At 46.7% G+C, this 7,078-nt stretch overlaps 1 protein-coding gene across 17 annotated transcripts in view; it reads right to left on the minus strand.

Moving 5' to 3' along the window:
• The window catches only part of ZMIZ1 (zinc finger MIZ-type containing 1), a 346,742-nt gene extending 339,927 nt beyond the window's left edge, over positions 1 to 6,815 (minus strand). For 6 of the 17 annotated variants that reach the window (XM_065067711.1, XM_065067707.1, XM_065067701.1 and 3 more), the window contains exon 1: positions 6,196 to 6,454. The gene's annotated coding sequence lies outside the window, so the exon portion shown is untranslated. Of the gene's footprint in view, positions 1 to 5,819; positions 5,968 to 6,084; positions 6,154 to 6,195; positions 6,455 to 6,681 lie in introns of those variants that run through there. The other 11 variants (XM_065067708.1, XM_065067704.1, XM_065067693.1 and 8 more) reach the window with 5 other exon arrangements.
• Positions 6,816 to 7,078: the final 263 nt, after the last annotated feature.

The following is a 7,078-nucleotide window of genomic DNA, read 5'->3' on the forward strand; positions in this document are numbered from 1 at the left end:
CAGGAATACAGCCAAGAAAACAGGCAGATATTCATCAAGGGAACTGTTTTTGCTACTAAATGGCCAATTGAAGCCCCTACTATTCTGTCACATATCTACATCACTGCAGCCCCAATAAATAAACCCTTCTGATTAGTTATGAGACTATCTAAAAATCACCGAGAGACAGATAACATTCACTTTGCCAGCTGGTCAGTCATTGCAGCTCTGCAGTTTCAAAGACATAATAAAAAAAATAAATAAAAAATCCAGAGACAACACAAACTTGTTGTCAATGTATTTCTTCTTGTCTTACTCCTCAAGCATATATGTATTTGCCTAATCAGCGAAGACGGCAAATGATCATTTTACAAGTACAAAGAGCTTCAATACAAGTGGGACAGAGTTTATCTACACTTGTGCACTACATCAACCAGTTAGTTTTTCTCTAGCTAATGCTGTCCTGGCCAGATTGACTTCTAAAATAAGTCACTAGGAGAGCTTACCAGTTACCAGACACAGAGTTTAGAACATCAGAACACAAAAGATTTGAAGATGACAACTCCCGTGTTGGTTTTGCACAACACTATCAGATGCACAAAGTCTGTGGCTTTCATTCTCATGCTATCTTTGACAACACATACGTATGATCTATGGGTTAGAGTTGCTCCTATTGCTGAAGTCAGACCCACAGCAGCGTTGCTTTTGTCTGGCAAAAAAAAAAAAGGCTTACAGCAACCAGAGTCTCTCGGTGCTCACAGCCAACACTATCACAAAACTGGGATATGGCTCTGTGGGGAAACAAGAACAACACTACCCATGGATCAGGCAGCGAGAGGATCGCCTGAGTAGGTTTCATAGGACTGGAGAAGGATAAGGACACTGGTTTTACAAATCAGCTCTCCACCATCCGCTGACATAAACACATCAAATCAAGAAAAAAACAAAATGAAAATCAAATAACAAACAATGAGCACTAGGAGAAATCCAAATCCAGAGTTTTATGACATTTCCACAGGTCTGCAGCATCGTGCATATTAATGGGGTTTGTGCAATTTCTTTTCCTCCCTCCCCCCTGCCCTGTGTTGAGCCAACAGCCTTCCTGCTTCACTTTGGGAATCAATTCAAAGCTGTTCTGTAGAGTCAAAACAAATGCTGGATTACCAACCAAAGGATATGCTTCCCACATTTGTCTTAACGGAATGTTAATGTGATAGCTTGTATGTGACTACCTCAATATTAATACACTAGACAAAATAGAAAACAGCTCAATTTATTGAATTATCTACAGAAAGGACAGAATTTTCTTTTCAAGCATAGATATATCTTTAGATCCTAAACCTTATTTTAAAAAAGCATCAACCATCACCCCTTCGCTATTGGAAGGGATTGTGTTTGGCTGTTCCAAGATTCAACACGGGAGCACAAATTACTTCTATCCTTTCCTACAGGTCTAAAAAGTGTAAGCAACTGAAGGGAAATATAGATGGCCTGGATCAAAGAATCAGCTACCTGTGCCTTCAGAAGGGCAGGTTCTTTTAAGAATGACTCATCCCCTGTGGAGTAACTTAATTTCTGTTGACACTTACAGGAGAAATTAGATAGAAAGTGACTCTGTCTGCCTAATAACAACTTTCTTTTTCCTACTAGATACATAATACCCATACAAATTTGCCCTGCTACATAAAGAGAAGGGTAGCGGCAGCATACATTGAAGTCCCCAAACCTCACCTTTGCAGGCAATGTAAACTTCAGTGTATCTCAAACTTTTAGAACCAAAAATAACACTTAACCAAGTGTTAAGACCATCTCCCACTCTAATAATACACTACTGCCTCCAACAGTCGAGCTGTGGAGATCCATTACAACCCATAGCCTGGACATTTCTCTTGCAGCCTATGTCACCTTTAAAATATTCTAGCATTAACCAAGCTGAATGCTAATGATCATGTGAAACCCAACAGGAGTAAAAAAATTGAGAACTGCCACCTAAGTTTTTGCTTTTAGAAAAAGAAGTGGGGAAAAAAATAATTAATATGACAAAACAGCATTTCAATTACACAAACCTTTTGTTTTTAAGCCAAAGACACAATTTTAAAGCAGAAATTCTTTCTAATACCACTGACAGCCTCAACTTATCATCAGCAGGAAAGCTTGCATACACATAAATTCAGTGAAAGGGAAACACAGTATTCGAGCAGAAGGTATATCAGAGGCCATCTGTGGTGGTCTATATCGATGCACTGTTCACTGTGCTTTCCATAAAGCACACCTAAATGGATAAAGAGGGCTTGTGTTCCTCATCCCACAACAGTCAGTGGACAAGAACAAGCCTAAACCAACCCTCAAGTCTTCAGCAATATTCTTGCCGCTCTGCTGTAATACAGGATAGGATTTCACAAAAATTGGTCTAACTAGGAGTGAACAAATCAGCCAATTGCACAGTGGTCAAATTTGTTACCGCAGGCATTAACTGCAGCCCTACTTATTTATGAGAAACAGGCTTCCCAGGTAAAGTCATAACAACCCCAGTTCCCTCCCTCTGCAGCATCTGATCACCCACGTTGTCACCGCGGCACAGCAGGGACGCGCACAGCAGGGATCGCCAGCTCCTGGTCAGACACCACACACAGTTCTCAAAGCCACGTTTTCTTCTGTGCCACGGGAAAAAGGCTGGATCCTCTGTGTCCTGAAGCTTATCAACAACACTATGGAAGGCAAAAGGAATTCCAACTTTGTTTCCTTTCTGGGATCTATTTTTCTTCCTTTTCAGGAGAGAAACCAGGCTTTCCAAGCTGCTAGTACAAACATCAAGTTGCTAAAACCCAGCCAACATTGTCTCCGACTATATTATCAGTGATGTAACTGCCATCCATGAGGGTTTGTTGGGGGGGGTTTGCTGTTTTGGGGTTTTTTTTGTTTGTTTTCCTTTTTTTGGTCAACACAAAACCTTTGGAGCCTATACAAGTGGAAGAGATTTGGGGTAAAGGGCAATCAACTCCCAAGAAAAGTTATGAATGGAAGTGTGCTGTAAAGCCACCTCTCCTTTCTACTCCTCGTAACCACCGCTGATTAGGACAAATCTTCCAGATGATGCAGAAACTGATCTATTATCTTCCGTGGGTTTCTTAAAATATTCTAAAACCAGCATTGTATGCCGCATTAAGATCGCAGTTTTATTTCATCTCAGACAGCACAAAACACTCTCTGTATATATACACAGCAACTCACTTCTTTCCTGAAACAAAGTTTTCATTGATCCTTTGCCACAGACTCAATTATTGTTTGTAATCATGATCAACGTTTATTTAAGGTACTGTGGACCGTAAACAATGTAAACAATAAAAGCATCTGTCCATGTTGACATGAATGTCATTGGCAGATTAGATACCTATATCGACTGGTCCCGAGGGCGTTCTTTTTAAATTCTGAAAACCCATAAATTACAATTTACAGAGTAATCTTTAAATCAGCCACCTTCTAACGTAGTGTTATCTTGAGCAGATAAAAATCACAATCTGTCAATTAAATCCCAGGAAAAAATTCATTATTTTAAAATGTAATCCTGAAGACACTTTTTTTAAAAAAAGCCTTTTTTTTTTAAATGTAGGATATTATGAAAAAAAAAATCCAGGTCCTCCTCGCACTCACAGAGGACAATAGTCTTCTTGTAATTTGGCAATCAAGATATTTTAGGGAGACATTTCAAAAGTAAAGATAAAAAGAAGAAAAGTCCTTGGCTGAGGGACATTAAGAGGGTTTCAAGTCATGTTTTCCATAGCCTCATTTTAAAAATAAGCAGCCTTTTCTTTCTCCTCCTCCAAACTCCAAGGAAAACAGTCACCAAATGCACTCAACTACCCTCAAAGTCACACGTGCTCCATTGCAGATCTTGTTTTCAATGTGTCTTTTGTTTGACGGCTGGTGTTTCAACATCGTCAACTTGAACAGAAAAAGGTCAGAGTGAGTCTTCTGGCATTCACAGACCTGCGCCAGCCCCAGCCAAAAGAAGATTGATGCCATAGTGCATTTCCCCCAGTCAAGAGAAGGAAGTGAAGGTTTGAACCTGAGACCAACTGTTTGTTATTCTCCCAAAGGCCATAAGCATTGTTTAGTTTTGCTATAGTCCTCTGAGAAACTTTTCTGCTGGTGCTGAGTTAGAGTTCTGCCACCACACCACATAACTGCCCCAGTATCACAACCCAAACGGGCTCCCACCAGCAGTGAGAGGTTTTAGCCCAGCGTTCATGCCAGCATGGGGCTCACTCCCTCCCTTCCCCACCCCCAGGTTTTGTTTCACCTCTGGGTTACCCCTGGCATCCTTATGCTTGCCACCCCAGCTCCCCTGCGTGGGGAGCAGAAGCGGCACCATTAACCTTCCAGCATGTAAGGCCCGGTATTGCAGCTGGGGAGAAGCTGTTGCTAAAGATTCCTTAAAAGCTTTGGCACTTCAAGGCAGTTGGAACTGCTCAACCAGAGCTGGGGGCCAAAGCTTCGCCATAGCATTAATGGGCTTTTGCCCTTTTAAATTTTATAAGCCTGTCGCCTTTCTGAGGCGCGCAGTTTTATTCAGAGCCCTAAATGGCCATTTCATATTTAAAAGAAAGCTTGCATAGGTAGCACCCTAAAACTACCCCAGGTCATTCATCTCCCCCGCTCTCCTACTGTCTCTTAGGAAACCTTTGATAGAGCATTTGTTCAGGCTGCCAAGTTAAATCCTCTTCTCCCATGTCAATGCATCGAAAAAAGCAGTCAGAACACCAGCTTCACTCAGGCCTGCTGAAGTAAATGGAGAAAACCAATTCCTCTGGCACTACAGAGCCATTAAGCCGTTTGCAGATTATTAACTGAAGCACAAAAATATACACCGTGCACAATCGGACGGCAATGCAGAGCTATTCCTTAAGTTAGCTTCAGTCTCAATAAACCGCCTATATGGCTGCAATTTGTAATCATTTGTGCAGCTGCCGTAACTGTTTAGCGGGACCCCGACAACCCCAGACAAAAGCCGTTTCGCCGCGATGCGGGGGTCACGCTTCCAGCGCCGGGCACATTTCACCTTTAATAAACGTGGTAATGGGGGTTGCACTTGGAGGAGAAAACCCGAGACGCCTCCCCACTCCGGTGCCCCTAATCGCAGCCTCCAAGGTAGCACCGAAATTAAACTTCACACGTGCAAAACAAAGTTTACAGTCTAAAAACCCTATTATAGTAACAACTTCCTCCCCCTGCCTTAGGCTGCCTTACTCCTTCCCCGCTACCGAGCTAGCCCAGAGCGCTGTCCCGAGCGGCGCGGGGGGAATAAAAGCGTGGCTGGATGGCTCCTATTTTTATGTTTACATTCCTGAAGTGTCTTTTAACTGACCGCCATTCCCCCTCTCCCCGCGAGCAGCTCCACCAGCCACCCCTGCAAGCGCTTCCCCCGCGCCCCTCGCACAAAGGCGGGCGGGCGGGCGGCGAGCGGCGGCCGGGCCGGGCCCCCCCGGCCCTCTGCCCCCGCGCCCCCTCCCCTCCGCCCCGGCGGCTTCCTGGACAGATGCACCGGGGGGAGGGAGGGGAGAGAAGAAGGGGGGAGCTGCTCCTTCCTCCTGCCTTCCGAGAGGGGCCCCGGTCCCAACTGGCTCTCAAAACCCAGACACAAGGAATTTACACCCAGGCAAGCTTCCCGGAGCACAGGCGCAAGCTCCCCCACGCGTCTCCCAAGCCCAACACGCGCGGCCGGGCACGCGCCCCCCGAGCCGCCGCGGCCCCGGCCCCGCCGCGGGGCTCCTGCCCGCCCGCCCGCCCCGACGGCGCTCGCCCCGGCCGGGGGCAGCCGCCGCCCCGGCCCCCGCAGCCACCTTTGTTTTTGCGGCGTCTCCGACGCCCGCCCGCTTCGCGTCGCGGCTGCTACAAGTTAGACCCGGGCCGGGTGTCCCCGCGGCCGGCCCGGACAGGGCATTTCCCGGGCAGAGCCGCCTCCCCGCCGCCGGGCCCGGCTCCGCGGCTTCCCCGCCCGCCCGCCCTCGCCTCGCTCCCTCGGTGGGGACAGCCTGCCCCTTTAAGAAGTCTCCGCACATTTTCTCCCCTCGCAGAATAAATATGTATTTCTTTTTCCCTGTACACCTATTTCCCCAGCGTGGCCGCTCCATTGTTTCTGCTCCGCCGAGACGCAACCCCTGCCCGGCCGCGAACGGGGAGGTGCGAGCAGGGAGCGCAAATAGACGCGAAACTTACCTACAGATTGCAAAGCAGCCTTGCAGCAGCAAAATAATAAGAAAGAAGGCAGGCAAAATCCTCTCTCCCCAACTGATTTGCAGCTCTACTCGGGTATTTTTAAATATCTAAATTTCTTTTTATTCCCCTCCTTTCTTCTCTCCCCCCGCTTTCTTTTTTCTTTCTCCCCAACCCCCCCCCCTTTTTTTTCCCTTGCCCACAGACAGTGAAAAGGAGCTCAATGTTAGTGGGTGAGTAAGTGAATCAACTAGCAGAGAGCACAGCAAGTTGAAGTGTCAAATTACATTGGCTATTCTATTACCAAAGGGCCATGCTTTGTGGCTGCTGGCAAAATCTGTCCCAGATTCCTATCTGAAAGGGAGCTGCCTCCTACAGGGATGTTCTTTCCTTCGCCCTCTCCCTGTCCCTCTCGCCCCCCTCTTCCCCCCGCAAATCACACAAAGTTAAAAATCTTAGATACGAGTTAAAATACAAATATTGTCTTACAGTATATTTTAAGGCGGGGATTCTCGTTTTGGTCTTCCTGAATACCAGGCACACTCGGAAACCCTTCCACTCTGGAAACTGAAAGCACGAGAACATCTATCCTCCCTTCTCGAATTTTTGTATTATTGAATAGGGGAAAACCGGCCTGGACTCAGTACACTCTGAAGTATGCGGTGCCTCCGTCTGTAGCGTCTTCACGGGAGAATTTTTACGAGTATGGGAGGAACTACCGGGCGGGCAGGGAGATAACACGGGAACGCGGAGATATCCCGCTGCTCCGTACCTTTCACTTTAGGTGCCGTGTCTGTGTGTGTGTGTGTGTGTGTGTGTGTGTGTGTCACCCCCCCTCACCACGCCGCGCTTTATTGCCACCACCGCCACCCTCGGGGCCGCTGTT

Source organism: Columba livia, chromosome 6 (genome assembly GCF_036013475.1).
Source record: "Columba livia isolate bColLiv1 breed racing homer chromosome 6, bColLiv1.pat.W.v2, whole genome shotgun sequence".
NCBI lineage: Eukaryota > Metazoa > Chordata > Aves > Columbiformes > Columbidae > Columba > Columba livia.